This window comes from Canis lupus, chromosome 21 (assembly GCF_003254725.2).
Source record: "Canis lupus dingo isolate Sandy chromosome 21, ASM325472v2, whole genome shotgun sequence".
In the NCBI taxonomy this organism is placed as follows: Eukaryota; Metazoa; Chordata; class Mammalia; order Carnivora; family Canidae; genus Canis; species Canis lupus.
In genome coordinates, this window is record NC_064263.1 from 36772677 (window position 1) to 36789858 (window position 17182).

General features: G+C 49.7%; 1 long non-coding RNA gene across 4 annotated transcripts; it reads right to left on the reverse strand.

Moving 5' to 3' along the window:
• Window positions 1-2868: 2868 nt before the first annotated feature.
• Window positions 2869-15237, reverse strand: LOC112667659 (uncharacterized). Of its 4 annotated transcripts, none has more exons than XR_003141225.3 (5): window positions 14883-15237; window positions 8253-9605; window positions 7739-7826; window positions 6966-7022; window positions 2869-4411 (listed from the first exon to the last, which is right to left on the reverse strand). It is a non-coding gene; the product is annotated as an uncharacterized LOC112667659 (long non-coding RNA). The 4 variants fall into 4 exon arrangements; XR_003141222.3 differs by having other exon boundaries at window positions 6966-7041; XR_004808014.2 differs by having other exon boundaries at window positions 8237-9605.
• Window positions 15238-17182: the final 1945 nt, after the last annotated feature.

A 17182-nucleotide genomic window follows, 5' to 3' on the forward strand; every position in this document is an offset into this window, starting at 1 on the left:
ACACATGCACACACACTGTCTCTGGATTCTCGGTGCCAGAACAGCACACCTGGCTCAGGAAGTGTTTGTTGAAGGAATAGGGATGGTCAAATCTGTTATAAATAACAGATTTATAATGTGATCAAATGTATTTGGAATTGAAGGTTCATTGGCCATTGCATTCGGCAGGGCCACCCCTCCCCTCAGGTTTGAGCGCAGGATGCATTTGCTGTGGGTTTGGGTTTGTGGCGACCTGTCATGTCTCCTGGCATACTGAGGCCTCAGGAATGTAACTGCCCTATAGTCTTTGCCCTGGACTTAAAAAAAAAAAACAAAGCTCCTGTTGTTGATGGAATAGGAATAGCAATTCAAAATGAAAAAGAATCCATTGGGATGCCTGGGTGGCTCAGTGGTTGAGCGTCTGCCTTCAGCTCAGGGCGTGATCCTGGAGTCCCAGGATCAAGTCCCACATCGGGCTTCCTGCATGGAGCCTGCTTCTCCCCTGCCTGTGTCTCTGCTTCCCTCTTTCTCTGTGTATCTCTCATGAATAAATAAATGAAATCTTAAAAAAAAAAAAAAAGAGTCTATCAAGGAATTCTCGGGAGTCAGGTCTACCCAGCTACATCCTGGGCGAGTCCCACACTTCCTACATTAGCCAAAATAATGATTCTTGCTAAGTGCTGACGGCTTTTCTCCCCCATTCTCCCCTAGCTGAGAATGCTCTTCTGGGTAGGGGATGAGGACAGCTAGTGGTCCTTTGTGGAGATGCCCAAGGGCTTCTTTACCTGCCTTGGAACCTCGAGTCCTGGGTGAACACTGTGAGGTGGCAGACAGGAAGGGGCTCTGACCCAAGAGGCCAGGGCGGTGTCTGTAGCCCCCACGGGAGCCGGCACCATGCACCTGGGCAGTCACCAGTATATGTGCTCGTGTTTCCCTGTGGGGCCGTGAGCTCAATGCTTGTTGCACCTTCTCCATTTCCTAGTTCTGCTGCAGAGCTGGGAAACTCCTGAGAATGCGGTTTTTGCAGGGGGCTTCACAGTAATCTGGGAAGGCTTCCTAGAGGAAGGAGCCATTCTTAACCACAGAGGTGTCCTGTAGGCTAGGGTGCTCCAGGACCTCCCCTAGAAAGACTTAGGATGCTGCTCTCCCTTTCAGGGATGTTTCCAGAAGCTGTTCCTGCTGCATGGGTGTATTTGCCTTCTGGCTTGCCTCCTCTGTGCCCATTACCCCTGACTTGCCTCCTCCTGGGAGGTCTCCCCCAACCTCCCTGTAAGAGACCTGGGTCCTACCATCACCATCACCAATAAGGCATAAAACGTGGGAATCCCTGGGTGGCTCAGTGGTTTAGCGTCTGCCTTCGGCCCAGGGTGTGATCCTGGAGTCCTGGGATCAAGTACCGCGTCAGGCTCCCTGCATGGAGCCTGCTTCTCCCTCTGCCTGTGTCTCTGCGTCTCTCTCTATGTCTTTCATGAATAAATAAATAAAATCGTTTTTTTTTAAAAAGGCATAAAATGTGCCTGGGCCCCCTGTTGGCATGTTTTGGCCTCTACCCTCCCCTGTTTCTGTGTCGGAGCCGCTGCTGCGCGGAGGAGGCACCTGGGCCTCCGCAGGGTCCCTTCCTCTCAGACCCTGAGGCCCAGCGCCTTGGTCCCTCTCTCCGGCTTGCAGCCCCCCTCGCCCTCGCAGGCAAGCAGACCCCTTTCCTCCCCCAGCGTGGAGCCAGCACCTTCCTCCGCTCCTCTGGGCCTGCGCGCACTCTGAGCACGGCTGTGCGCACCAAGGGCTGTCGTGACCTGTGTGCCTGCTGCCTTGGTCCTTGCGGAGCCCCCGGGGACCGGCCACGGCATGGCATCTGTGGCAGGGCAGCACCTTGCAGAGACAGGCTGAGGGACCCACGGAAGCAGGTGAGGGAGGACAGAAGCCGCTACCTTAGGAGCAGCTGCTCTGCGGTGCACGTGTGCATGCGTGTGCTGGGCCGGCGAGCGTACGTGCGTAGAGGGGTGTGTGTACTCCTGCTCCGTGTTTTTATTCATGTCATTTATCCCCGTGCACATTAGAGACCATGTCTCCCTCTCTCAGGGGGTCTGATGTGGGGCCTTGCATAAGAGACATTTCATAGCTACTGGCTACATAACTATTTCCCCCGCTCCCAAGCTGCAGGCACCTCCCCTGCTGCCCCCCAACCCCCCCTTGGTACCTCAGTGACCATTTCACAGGGCTGTTGTGACCATCAGCACCGCTTCTCAGACCCCATTCAGAAAGCAGTACCCTGCAAGCCCCATCTACACCCCAGCAGGCTGGGCTACCCAACTTAGGTTAGGCTGGCAGCAGGGAGGCCAGTCCCCCAGGGGCACCTCACCGGGCCTCCGGGGCCCTCTGGGGCTGGCTGGCTGATCTCTGAGTGACTCACCCTGGTTTTGAGTGGGAAAAATAAAAATTAAAAAAAAAAAATGGCTTCTGACCAAGTGGGGAAAGTGGGCATGGGGGAGGAGCAGCGGGAGGACGTTGGCCACACCTTAGCTAAATTTGCCAGCAGCAAACTGACTTGGGCTGAAAGCACAGACTCCGCCTTGGAAAGGGACTGGCGTGCTGGCCCCAGGCCCTGGGGGCAGACCCAATTCTGAATGTCAGCTCCGTGCCTGCTAGTGGTATGACTCGGACCACCCACCCAAGTTCTGCAGGCCTCGGTTCCCTCACCTGTAAAATGGGGTGGTGAGGATGGTCACCCCCTCCATGAGGTTCTTGTGAGGGCAAAATGAAAATGTACTTAGCCCTGGCACGTGGAAACCGCCACGGCTCTGTGCTCTGTTACTGTGGTTCCCTGCCTCCTGCCATCCTTCTGAAAATAAAATCGAACAAAAATTACCCATTAAGAAAATGTGGATGTATTTGGTTCTTTAAGAGTCGTGTCTTTAACAACAACCGTGAGAGGACTTCAGACAGGATACAAGGTCTACAGTGCAGTAAAGGCCCCGAGGAGTGAGATAGGATATAAGAAAGGCACTTTGTGGATTGCAGATTACATGCAGATACTGTTAGTAGCACAAATATATCTTATTGTTTGGGCTTTGGGGAAAAAAACGACTGAGCACAATTTTATGATATGTCTACATTCCGGGTTGTTTTTGGTTTTCGTTTCGGAGGGAGATGTGTTAGGCCTTTCCTGGAATCTTGCCCAGAGCCTGTGTGACCCACACTGGTGCTGCCGGGTGCCAAATGCCTGAGTAGCATCCGGCACTGAGGAGCATTTCTGTGCTTGCTGTTGTTATTTTAAATGTCTTATGATGAACGGTTAATACGTAGTAGTGGAGTAAGTTCTTGTCGATTCATTGATAGCAAATTGTGGAAATTCGCTCTGGATCATGGGAAATCCTTACTCTCGAGGGTTTTATGCCTGGTAGAGGCGAGTCAATTTCAACAGTTTCTTCCCGTTTTGTTAGGGACCACTACCCTTGTTTGTCAAGTACGTTAGGAATATATTCTTAGTATCAACTGCTTGACTCTCATCCCATATTATTTCCCTGCCTCCTGCCGTCCTCCTGAAAATAAAATTGAACAAAAATTACCCATTAAGAAAATGTAGATACTTTCAAGCAGAGGTTGAAAACTTGACTCACGGGCCACATCTGGCCTGCAGATGTATTTGGTTCAGCGCTCACAGTATTCTAAAACTACAGTTAGTGGCTAGCATCTGAAAGGTGGTAGATGGTGTCTAGAAATCTGGATTTCTGGCTCTGCATGAGAACCTGCAGCATTGGGTCCATCTTCCCTCATGGCAGTGCTGAAGAGTGGTGGTCCTGGGGGGACCTGTCCCTCCTGCCCAGCTGTTGCACCTTTACAGGGCCCACAGGTAACTGAGCGGGCAGTCTCTGCTAAACGAAACTGGCACCTCTCAGACACTGCATCAATTTAGAGTTCTGTTCATTAGCAACTTTGCCCATAGATGAGAAGGTCATTTCACCCCATAAGTTGACATTTTTATGAGAATCCAAGTGGCGATAGTGTTTCATTGAGGCTCTTTTGGATTTAGGAGAGTCACCTTCTCTCCTCCCCATGGAATTTCCTCATTAGCAGTTGTTAAGAACTCTTCAGCAAGGCTTACTAAGTCAACATAAAATGTTGGATAATGCAGGATATAAATTTTGATTGCCCCTATTTAAGCAAGGTTGAAGACGAGTGAACTTGAATTCAGCAAGTTATGATGTTGTAAATTTGAACAAGGCACTTAGTCCTTTTTATTAGCCATCTTGTTGAAATAGCTGTAATTTGGCAGATTTCTTTTGCAAATAGGAGAGGGTCTGAGAGTCTCAGTCCCGGAGATCATCCCCATCTGTGATCTCTTGGGCAAGCCCAGGACCGGTGGCCACATACGGAGATGGGAGAGGAGGTGTCATATCCCGTGGTGGTCACTTTAGGAGATGCCTTGCAAATACTGAAATTTTAAAAATCATTATTTTGTGACTTTTCAGATCTAGTTTTTGCTTTTGGTATTATGAAAGAGTATATGCTTGTAACAAATTCAGACAACACTGAAGTGCATTCACTAAAGGAAGAAAGTCCTCATGACTTCCCCACCTCCAACCTTCTCCAAAGATAGGCACTTTTGAGACTTTGTTGGGTACAGTCCTGGACTTTTTAACTTGCTTGTGTACCTCCTCCCTCCTTTGCCCTTATCCCCAATATACTCATTTTTACTTTTGTTTTGTAAAAATGAAATTTCTCTATTTGTTCTGTCCTGTGACTTTCCTTTCAATGGCCAACTGTCAATAATTATGATCATCTTTTCAAGTTGATATGTACAGGTAAATGTACAAAAATAATATGACCGCTGTTTTCCATGGTATGGATACATTTCAAGTTTATTTAATCATTCCTGTACTGGTGGACACCCAGGTCTCAATCTTTTGCCATTGCAACCACTGCTGCTGTAACCATTGTGCACGCTTATGAACTTTTACATGAGATTTTCTGTGGTATAGATAGCAAGAAGCGGGACTTCTGGCTTAAATAGTTTACACTTAAAATTTGAATCCATATTGCCTAATTGCCCTCCCAAAAGGCTGTACCAACTCATGCTCCTCCCAAGAGTATCCAATTACGGCTTTAATAATCTAGCTTTTTTTTTTGTCTAAACACATATAAGAAAAGTAACCTTTAAAAAGTCATACATACGACATCAAAATGACACATTTGTCTTAGTATATAGGTTTAATTAAATGACTTATATTTTGATTTTGGTGATGATTATCATCGTATGTGATGACAAAACTGTTTCTCAACTGCTGTAGCCAATTTAATTATTAAATACTTATTTAAAAGGGCGTCTGGGTGGCTCAATGAGTTAAGCATCTGTCTTTGGCTCAGGTGTCAGGGTCCTGGAATCGAGCCCCTATCTGGCTCCCTGCTCAGTGGGGAGTCTGAGTCTCTCCCTCCCTCTGCTCCTCCTCACTGCTCACTCTCTCTCTCTCTCTCTCTCTCTCTTTCTCTTGCAAATAAAATATCTTTAAAAAATAATAAAACTTAGTTAAGGATTGTAGTTGTGCCAGGTAGCCTTTGGAAGACTAACAGCCAAATCACAGCTTCCTTTTCCAGTACTCTATCAGGGCTGCTTGTATTTTTCCCTAGAGCCCTCAGTATAGAAGCTGGGTCTGCATTCAAATGAGCTGCAGCAGGTAGTGCCAAGCCTTAGGCCCAGGAGGCTTGGGGAGGGGAGGCAGCAGGTGAGGTAGTGAGGGATCTGAGGTCCCCAGCACCCCTCACCCCTTCTTTACATCTGAACACCTTTTTACATGGGCAGATTCTTCCCACATGTATTATCTCATAGCGTCCCTCCCTACAACCTCTCTGGGAAGCAGGCATTCCCCTCTTCCCCTATTTATATCTCGGGACACTTAGGCCCAAAGAAGATCTGACGTATTGAGTGTTGCACAGCTGGTAAGGAAGGAACAGTGCCGTGGACACAGGTCTTCTGACTCCAAATGCAGTGGAGTCAGACCTCTGTGAGGCTGAGACATAGCTTTTTACCTACAGCACATCATGGAAGTTTCCTTTACTGAGCTGGAGGCAGAGAAAGGAAAAGGAAGTGACATTCCCAGACTTCCTGTGGTCACTTATGTCCACAGCCTTCTCCTAGGAGTGCTAATGCTGATAGTTGTGTTCTCGAAGGTTTCCCCAGCAATTGGGAAGGACCTGTGAATTCTCCACCAGGAGATTTAACTGTTCACATTGCAGTTGAGAACTACTGACCCAGAATGTGTATTCTTCCCCTTAGACAGGATGGGTCGGGAGAGATGGTGGACTTACCACCTGCTAACTGCAGGTGAAATTTTGAATTCCGTTTTCTCTGGCTTCTTCTCTGCCTCTCTGACCTGGTGTCTGGCTTTTGCTAACAGGTTACGATGTGTTGGCCAGAGCTCTTTAACTCTAACCTCACTGATGAGCCTGCAGGGAGATTCGATGACCAGACCACTCATCCTTCCAGGATGCCCTCAGCTTCATTAGACCCATGCAGGTGGGCTGGTCTAGTGAAAACAGGGGATCCAGGATCAAAACCTGGTCTCATCACTTTCACTAGTGGTATGAAACTTTGGCTGTTGACCTGACCTCCCTGAGCCTCAGCATCCCCTTCTACAAAATCAGGATAATAATTCTCTCGGGGGCATTTTGAGGAATACATGAATTAAGATCTAAAAGGTGGCCCCTCAAATGTTCAGCACAGAATGCACACTTATAAATGAGTCCTGCCTCATTTTCCTGCTTTAGAGAGAAGGGTCTCCTCCGGGGATGCTCCAGACTATTGGCTGCTGGCTGGGGATCCTGGGGTCAGAGGAAGGCCACCAAGGTGAATCATGCACAATATGTCCTCTCAGGAGCTCCCTATTCAGTAGGGGAAGCCCAACAAGCAGAGACGATGTAATGTGTACGTTGCTAAGAATCAATTAATAGAGCAGAGATTAAAAAAAAAAATAGAGCAGAGATTAGTGAACCTGGAGTGAAGTAGAAGAAGTCCTCGAGCCAGTAGGGTATTGCAGATTGAACAGGAGCTGGATGGAGAAGATGAGGCTGTAGGTAATGAACAGCAAACTCTATTCATTAGCAATCAAGTCACATTATTTTGTGACTATTTTAATTTCATTGACCCTTACCAACGCACTGATATATTCAGTTTCATCCTCTCTCTTTTCCTTTTTCCTCTCATTCTGCCACACTTTCTCCCCGCCCTGCCTGAAGATATTCAGCCCCTCAGAATTTCTCTATGCTTTGGCAAACCCTCAGAGGATTGATGCTAGCTGCTTCACTCTGCTAAGTTTTTACAAGAGCTCTGGTGTAGCTACCTTTTTCCATCCTTTTTTTTTTCCCCTACAGTATGAGTAAGCTCTTTTGCTTTCTCAGCAATGAAAAGACTACCAGCCATTTGATGCTTACTGCGTCACTTCTGTATACCAGGGGCATGTGTCATCCCAGTTAGTGGCCAGAACCAACTTTGTGAAAACAGGGACTCTTCTTTACCAATGAAGAAACGGAGGCTTAGGGAGGTTAATATGCTGATTATTCCACTAGCCGGGGAGTCACGGTTCACCTCCGGGCCTCTTTCCCCGTGGCCTCCGCTGCTTTGTTCAGTGTCTTGCACACAGTAGGTGGGCAGCGAATGTTTGTCCAAAGGAATGAGAGAGCTGCCACACGGCTGTCTGTTCACGTCCCACAGCTGGTCATGTAACCCTACCCATGTGGGGACAGCGCTCCTCACTTAGCGTCTCACCTGTCCATGGGGTCCCAGAATCACGCAGCGGGAATCACTGATACAAAACACGATTTCCCATTCCCCCTCGCTGTTACCTCTAGGGCACCTGTAAGCAGAGAGATTAGACTGTTAAAACTCTGGCTCTGGCTCTGCACTGCGAGACATGGGTGACAGGGTGCAGGTGCCGCGCCCCCAGAGCCCTGGCTCAGGAGTCGGGGGCTGAGATTCCAACCTCAGTTCTGCTGGGGACTCCTCGGTGGCCGTGGGCACATCACAGCCCCTCTCCAGAGTTCCATTTCCTTGGCATGCTCTGGGGCTTAGGGGGTCCCTAAGGATCCCGCCAGCCCTGTAACCTGGTATGACAGGGGGAGGCTGGGGCGTGTGCTGGAAGGAACGCAGGCATTGCTTTCGGGAAGACCTGAGTGTGGCTCCCGGCTCCTGTACCGCCCAGCTCTGTGACCTTGGGCGGATCACCCAACGTCTTCTGATACCCATCTATTTCTGTAAAAGTAGGACCTGCTTCCAGGCTCACTCTCAGGAGTGCAGGAGGCCACGTAGACGAGGGCGGTTTGCTTCCTTCTGTCTCGGACTCCTCAGTGCTTCGGTTTGGGACTCGCTGGGTGTTTCTGCAGGGAGACCCGAGACGCGTTTCTCAGATGTGGTGTTCAGTACACCGTGTGACATCCTGAGATACTCAGCTCTTAGATTTCTTTTTTTTTTTTTTAAGATTTTTATTTATTTATTAATGAGAGACACAGAGAGAGGCAGAGACACAGGCAGAGGGAGAAGCAGGCTCCACGCAGGGAGTCCAACATGGGACTCGATCCCAGGACCCTGGGATCACGCCCTGAGCTGAAGGCAGACCCTCAACCACTGAGCCATCCAGGTGCCCCAGCTCTTAGATTTCTTGAGGCTCTTTTGTATTGTTAAGAAACTCCTCGAAGGTGGATACCATTCTACCCCTAGCGCTGCAGGGGCAATACCTATTTCCCCCTTTACTCCTCGCAGACAGCGGCTGCCGTGTGGGTCAGTTGGCACGCATGTCGTTTCTTTTGGGCCTCTTTACAGAGAGGGCATCTCTGTTCATTTAGCAAATGTTTGCCGTGCCCCGGCCTTATGGTAGGAGGTGGGGTACAGGGAGGAATAGTCTTCTGGTCACTGCCCTCAAGATGCTCATGAGGAGGAAAGGTGCAAATAGAGGTGACACAAGGCTATTGGGGCATGTGACAGGGCACCGCAGGGGAAGGGAGGGCTGAGGGGCTCTCCCCTGGGCACTCAGGAGGGGCCTTTAAACAAGAGGTGCCTCTTGAGCAAGTCTCAAGAGACGAGTAGGAGCCTACACTGCAGAAGTGAGGACAGAGCATTCTAGGCAGGAGGAGCCACAGAGCAGCCGCCAGAGCCTGGAGGAGGTGACGCCTGGGTGCCTGTCCGGAGGTGGAGGACCCAGTGGTCATCGGTACAATGATGACCTTGGACCTTTCTCCTGAGCCCCAACCCACATACCCACTACCCACTCAGCATCCCTACTTTGACATTTAATGGGCATCCTAGACCTAAGATAACTAAATACAAGTCTTGATATTTTTCTCTTGAAAAGAAAAAAAGGAAAACATATAACCCTGCTCCTCCCCCTTCTTCCCCATCTTATGAGGCAGAACCATTTCCCTGGTTACGCAGGCCCAACATGTAGGCATCATCGTCTTGCTCCTTCCCTGGCGCCTCACGTCGTCTGCTTGCAGTTCTTGACAGCTGTTCCCCCGGAGTGTATCTTGAAAGCCACCACATCTCCCTACCCTCGTCCAGATGTCCCCCCATCTCGCAGCCGGTCTCCGTTTCTGCTCCGTCCCTACTGCTGTCAGTCTTCCACAGAAACAGGCAGAGTGACCTTTTAAAAGTAAATCAGATCGTGTCATTTCCCTGCCAAAAGTCTCCGATGGCTTCCCAGCATCCTTGGAATAGAATCGGAACTGCTTTCCATGGCCTGCCAGCCCCTCCTGCTTCTCTGGTCTCATCTCCTAGCACTCTTTGCTTTGCTCCCTCCATCCCAGCCACTGTATCTTTCTTGCTGTTCCTCTTTCTTGCCTCAGGGCCTTTGCACTTACTGTTCTCTACCTGAATCAGTCTTCCCCTACATCCCTGCCCGGCTGACCTTCATTCCATTCTGGTGTCTGTTCAAATAAGATGGGGCACAAAGAGGAATAGACATCTAGTCACTGTGTTCAAGGACTAGAAATGCACTGTCCTCCTCTATCCCTTACCCCATCACTCGGTCCTCTTACCCTGCTTTGTCTCCACTAGCACTCCTCACTAGCTGACTTCATACGATCTATTTATTTGTCTTCTTTACTGCTTGGCTTACCCTACTAGAATGTAAATCCATGAGGACGGCTGCTTGCCTCACCTGTCTCATTCACCACTCTATCTCCAGGACCTAAAACAGAGCCTGGCACCCAGGAGGTGAATATCACACATTCGATTGGCGAGGAAAAGAATGAATGAATTAATGCAAGTTAAGACTTTGGCGTTTATTCCGTAGGCAGTGCAAATCTAGTAGACATCTTTCAGGAGGTGAGTGACGTGGTCAGCACTTTTATTTTAGAAAGCCAGCTGGTGGCAATGTGGGGGCTGGACTGTAGGAGGAGGCAGCAGAACTAGTTAGAAGCAGTTAAAATGGTCCAGGAAATTGATGCTGAGTCCTGTGTAGGGCCGCGGGCATGGCGGGGAGGGGACCGATGACAGGGTGCGTGTCTTTGGTTCCTATCGGGATAACTCGGTGGAGCACTTCCTCTATTAGAAATGCAGGGGCTAAGCGGCTCTCGGGGGGCTGGGGGGGGTGTGGCAGGCTGGCAATCCTGCGTGATGTTTTTTTTCCCCAGGCAAATGTCAGCTCTGGGATGCACATTCTCTGCAGTGCTGATGGCTCTCGGAGGAGTGACTCTGCAGAGTAGGAGTGCGGTCAGGGTGGTGGCATCAGTGAGGCTCATGCTTCCTCCTGCATACGGGCCCTTTTCTGCTCTTGCACACTACAGGCCACACTAGGTCTTTGGTTCTTTCTTGCAGCGGGTACATTTCCTCCTGTTTAACTCCCAAGGAGACTTGCTCTAACAAATTCTCTCCTTTTTTTAGAATGCCCCTCCTCTGCCTGTGTTCCGGATGGGGTTTACCAGTACCTTGGGGGTTCGGCATCTCCCTTACCACAAACACACACAGGGACTCTTCTCCCTGGGGCAGCGGAGAGTCGGCTTGTCGGTGGGCATACATCCGTAGCCCAGGAATAGCCATGCTGTTTGGTACCGCCTCTTGAAAACTTTCTTTTGGAGCTTGAATTATTCCTTCTTCCAGAAGTCCCCAATCCTCTCCAACTTTCAAAGGGGAGCCTTTCATCTCTGAGCGAATACATGCCTGTCCGTCTTGCCGAGGTGTCCCCTCTCTGTTCCTGAGATGATGCCATCCCAGGCTCTTAAGCCGTGGTCCAAAGTTCCTAATCCTGTTTGTCGAGCCCCGTGAAGTGAAATGCTGTACCATCTGTACAGCCAGATGCCCACCTCCCACCCTCCGTCTCTCTTCCAAAGGTCCAGATGCCATTCCATTCCATTACATTAATAGCTACACTATAGAGTTCCTGGGTGCCAGGTACTGTGCTAAACACTTCACATGCTTTCTGTCTCACCCTTCCCACCCTGCCAGGGTGAGTATTATTAACCTTTTTACAGATGAGGAAGCTGAGACTTGGCAGTGCAGTGGAGCTTAGGCGTTAAGAGCATGGGCTTAGAGTCTAACAGACTCAGATTTGAATCCCCACTAACTGTGGACCTTGGGCATGCTATGTAACCTTTTTAACCTTCATTTCCCCACATCTAGAAAACACAGATAATCTAGAGAGGGGTCAGGGGCGCCTGGGTAGCTCAGTGGTTGAGCATCTGCCTTTGGCTCAGGTCATGATCCTGGGGTCCTGGGATTGAGTCTCTCATCAGGCTCCTTGCAAGGAGCCTGCCTCTCCCTCTGCCTGTGCCTCTGCTTCTCTCTGTGTGTGACTCTCATGAATAAATAAATAAAATCTTCAAAAAAAAAAATCTAGAGAGGGGTCATGTGTCACTGTGAAAAGTAGACGTGTTATTTCACAAGCGTGTAAGCATTTGCCTGCTATATGCTAGGCTTTGTGCCGTCAGAAGGTAATAGCTTATCGTAGATATCTGTGTCTCATTGTCATGGTCGTCACCATTGTCGTCATCATCCCACCATGACCACCATCGTCATCATCCTGTCTCAAGGCTACGTGACTAGTACGCGGATGGGGTCAGGAGTGAATGTAGCCCTGCCTGGCTGCCAGGCCCTTGTCCTGTCTCCTGTCCCATGCTGTTGTTTCCAAGTTCATATTCCCTAAGACTTTGTGTCCATTGCTCTCTTGGTCTTTTCTGGTTGTGCCTGGGCCCTGGGCTCAAGTTAAAGCTCAGCCATTCCTCAGTCCCTTCCAGAAAATGACTTCATTTCAGTCACTCACTTGAGCAGTCCCAGTAGCTGGGCCGTTCAGGCAAGAGCTTGGACAATTTTCCCTGGTTGTCCATGTCATCTTGTCTGCTCTGCAAGCCAGGGGGGCTTCACATGTCCTTGTTTATGTCACAGGATTGTCCCAAGAAAACAGGAGTGGCAGCAGAAAGGGCTTGTGGGTGTCCCTATCTTACGGGGTCACAGATCACTTTGTGACTCTGGTGATTCATGGAGCCTCTCTCCAAAAAATGTACATGACAGTTTCTCACAAGACCAACCTTATTCATGAGACATTTGCCCTGAAGCCCACTCAGGAATTCTAGCTGAGAAATTCAGATCCAGGGATCCCTGGGTGGCTCAGCAGTTTAGCGCCTGCCTTTGGTCCAAGGCATGATGATCCAGGAGTCCCGGGATCGAGTCCCGTGTCAGGTTCCCTGCATGGGGCCTGCTTCTCCCTCTGCCTGTGTCTCTGCCTCTCTCTCTCTCTCTCTGTCTCTCATGAATAAATAAATAAAATCTTTAAAAAAAAAAAAAGAAATTCAGATCCAAAAGGTTATTAGCTCTTCTGTTGTCCTATCACCCCTCGTTCACAATCAGGAAGGGCTCTCTGTTTCTGTAGGATGCTTGTATTCACAGGTTGTTAGGCCATCCTGGTAGCATTTGGGAAAGCCTGTTTTATTGATACTACTTGCCCTTTTCATTTCTTTCCCGTTTTTGAAAAGTGTATCTACACACTAGAATTAGCTGGCCATTTTGACGAGACTGACCTGCTGGTTTGTACATCAATTCAAGCCGTAGCCTGCATCGAGTAGACAGCCTGGGGAGGAGTTTTTGGCCCCAAATATCAGACTAACAGGAACTTTATTGTGATATACAGATTATAAAGGTGCATCTGCCTACCTTCAGCATGGTTCGCAGTGTTCGAAATTCAGGGAAATATAAATCTCTACTTTTCAATACGATTTTTGAAATTTCAGTCTTTAAAAGTATGCTTCCTTTCCTTTTTATGTTTTTATTCCAATTTTCAAGGCACGAGTATGGGGGAAGGCACATGCCAAGCACTCTACAATACAATCTTCTAACTTGCTCGTAGGCCTCTGCTTGGAAACTTTGCAGCAAATTATGGAATAAGTGATAGGAGTCATGGGTGCCACTGCCAACAGCTCCCCCTCCCCAACCTGGCCTTCAGAGCTCCACAGAAAGACAGGAATGAACCTTCCATAATGGGGGCCCCAGGACCCTTCCTCCCGCTCTGGCTGTGGGGTTGTGGTGCCGATGCCCTCTGCAGATAGAAGGGGGGCTGATGTTTGGGGACATAGGAACCAAATCTGTCATGTATTAGATCATTTGATGAAAAGCTCTTTCTGATACGTAGTTTTTCCGCTAAAGTTTTTCTCCTTTGCTTTTTCTAAATTATAAAAGCAACAGATGCTCACTTCAAAGCCAGGATTAGAACTTTTCACGCCTGGCTTGGAATTCCAGCTCCATGAACTCATTAGATGTGCAGCCCTGGGAAAAACATGCACCCTCTCTGAGCCTCGATTTTCTCATTGTTACAGAAGAAGTAATGATTTCACCTCATCAGATTGCTGTGAGCATCGAGGGTACATAGACTGCTCTTCCAGAGGCTAGGTGTGGATTCGTTTACTCAGTGAATATTGAGCACCTATGGGCCAGTGACCATTCTGGTTGCTCTGGAAATACTCGAGAACAAGACTCTCCTGATGCTCACGTTCTAATTTGAGGAGACACAAAGAAACGAGACCATTTCAGACATTAAGAAATGAGAACCCACAGGTGGTGGGTGAGTCACAGTAAGGGCCATTTTATTTTATTAATACTATTTTTTTTGAAGATTGATTGATTGATTTTAGAGGAGGAGAAAGGCAGAGGGAGAGAGAGAATCTCCAACAGACTCTCTGCTGAGCGTGGAGCCCGGTGTGGGGAGCTCGATCTCACGGCTCTGAGATCTGAGATCACAGCCTGAGCCAAAATCAAGAGTCAGACGCTTAACCGACTGAGCCCCCCATGCTTACCCAGAGGAGCCCTCTCTGATGAGACTTCATGCTTTGTGACCCCACCCCCAAGTCCCAGGCTTTCCAGCATTGAACATCCTGCCCCTTTAAGGATAGGCCTCAGTTTTGAGTTTGGAAAATCTGACCACAGAGCACATACCCGTTCTCTTTGGGGTGGCATTTGTTCTCTAATTGGCTCGGCATTCAGAGCGCGAGCTTCTGGGGCTGGAACTGTATAGCACAGGGCCTTGTGCTCACCCAGTGGAGCTGACACTGAAGGAGGGTGATTAGTTTCTAGCCGGAGCCCATTTTGCTCCAGTGCCGCTTTGAGCATTCCGGTTTCTAAGGAACTGGAAGTGATTTCTCTCTCAGTGAGACTGTGGCACACGCCAATCGCCTGATCCTCTGCACGCAGTGTTTTAAGGGCTGGCTGGGGCCACACGGCCGCCGGGCAGTCTCCGTTTGTGCGGTGGCATTTGAACCACCCTGCAGTCAGCCTGACACCCGATACCGACCGCATCGTCCCTGTCCCTCGTCCCTCCCGGGGTGGAATAGTGATTCTTAAAGGACCATCTCAGTCTGCTCCATTGAACAAGAGGGGCCCGAACTGATTAGCGAGGAAAGCTGCTGAGCAGAAGGGCAGGCTGCCTGTGACTCACCTGTCATGTTCAGAGCTGACCTACTTTTATTTGACCTTGATTTGCTCGGTGGAGTTAAGACACTGTCGTGAAGGCACTTCTGCCGCCTGATTTAAGTCCAACACGTGACAGCCCAGATCTTCGATGCACACATGACCCGGGCAGAGGGACGGACTGACAGGTGGTTCGTTTTTCATCTACCTCTGAATTGTAATTCGATCACAAGGAAAGGGCTTAATTTCAAGAAAATGGAACAATTATTTCAGACTAGATATGGTGCCAAAGCAGCAGGCCTTCCTCCTTGCTGCCGGGCGGCTTAATCAGGAGATGGCCTAGATGGCCGCCTTTCAAGTGGGTCCTTGCAGTAGCTTGGCAACTGGCAGAGGGTCATAATTGGAAGAATTTGGCTCTGAGTGTCTGTGGGTGTTTACAGTGCACTATAGGGCAGGGCTTCTTTTATTTATAGAATATTGTGAGCAACAAGCAGCAGAAGGCTGAAAAGCCACTAAATCTCGATTTATTTTTAACAAATTCCATTTTTCCCCTCATCCCAGAAGGAGAACTGAGTTATTAAAAAACAGTAAAAAATACATCATCGCAGAGCATGCCATATCTAATTATGGGGTTGCCAGCGTCGGCCTGCAGCCACATTTTAAGGGCTTTGTAAATCAGCCATCCATTCAATCTGTGAACTTATATGACTCCTATTCTTCATTTAGATGTAGAGCGAAATTATTGGCAAGTGAGTGCTGATCAGAAAAAGTTCTACACTGTCTAAATTAGGAGATGGTATGTACAAATATAGAAGAGTGTGCTTATGTTCTCAAAGGGAGATAAAATCACTCCTCATTGTCCATTCTCCTTAGCTATACAAGCACACATCCCCTAGCACTCGGTATCCGCGTGAGGGAGTTCACTCCTCGCAATGGTGGATCTGGGCCACTCCTGCGGTATCTCGCTCAGTGATTATTACCCACATCATCACAAGAGGCACAAATCCAGTGCTTTTTTGGCCTGCGTTCTCGGAGCGTCTCCGAGCTGGACAAGACTTCAGGGATCCTCTAGCTCAAGTACATCCCTGTCCAGGTGGGGAGGCTGAGGCCCAGAGAGGGGAGTGGCTTTCCCAGGGCCCCGCAGTGAGTCATGGCACAGCGGGGCTGGGGCTGGGGCTGGGGGCTCCCTGCTTTTCCCTAACAGTGTCCTCTCTATGCCAGGCTCAGAGCCAGGGAACCAGACAGATCTGATTTCTATCCTGCAGGGCTCACAGTCTTAGACAGACATGAAGACAGTCCAGGGGCCACCATATGCTGAAGTAGACAGGGTTGTGTGAGTACAACAGCCGGCTAGACGAGTGGAGGGCATGGTGAGGCGGGATTTGGGAATCTGTGTATTGGGACACTAAGGCAGAGGTAAAATCAGCTGCTCTCTGACCCACTTGGAAGAGTGTTAGGGATGCCATAGGGACCTTATGGCTCCCTAACCCGTCCCTTTCTAAGGGAAGTAGGTGCAGCCGTTTGCTGAGTATCAAGGGAAGAAAATTAGGGTGGCGTGGTGGTGCCGGGAAAGGTAGGTATGACACTTTGGGAGGAGCCCTGAAAGCGGACCATTGAGGAGATTTCATGCGAATACCGCAGGGAGTGCAAGGCTGGGGCACAGGCCAGGGACAGGTGGTCCGGAGTGCTGCAGAAGGCTCTGCCCCGTGCTGGGATGGCAGGCGGGCCGCACGAGCACAGTTCTTCCCAGTCCTCGGGTTCCCAGGTACTGCTCCTGGTGGCTTCTTTCCGACCCTCCCAATCCTTCTTTGTGCAGCACTCTGGGCGCCTAATATCCATGAACTCGAGCTGGCAGGTGAGCCGAAACCTGTCCCTGTCTTGCCCTGGGCTACTGGCCCTGCTCAGTGTCTGGCTAGAGTGCACCCTGGGGGTTAGTTCTCTTTTTGTGGCTGGGAGGAGGCAGAGGGCATGAGAGAAACCTTTATGAGGAAGGATGGACTGTGGATGCTTCTGGAAAAGTCACCTCTTGGCAGTGCTAGAGGCCAGTGGTTTTAGAGGATGTGAGTAGGCCAGGAGGGGGGGGTGCCCGGGGCCTAAATTAAGGCTGTAGTAGTCAGCCTGGAGAGAAGCTAGCAGGGAGGAGAGATGACAGGGAGGAAGCAGCAGTGGGGGTTAGCTGCAGACAGCCGGCCAACCAGGGGGTGGGGGACAGCGCCCTGCTGGGACAGGAGCCCACCAGGCAGAGGAGGCTCATGGCAGGGAGAGAGGAATGAGGGCCGTTCTGGGCAGACCAGGGGCTCGCGGGCCTGAGTTACTCGGGCTGGAGCC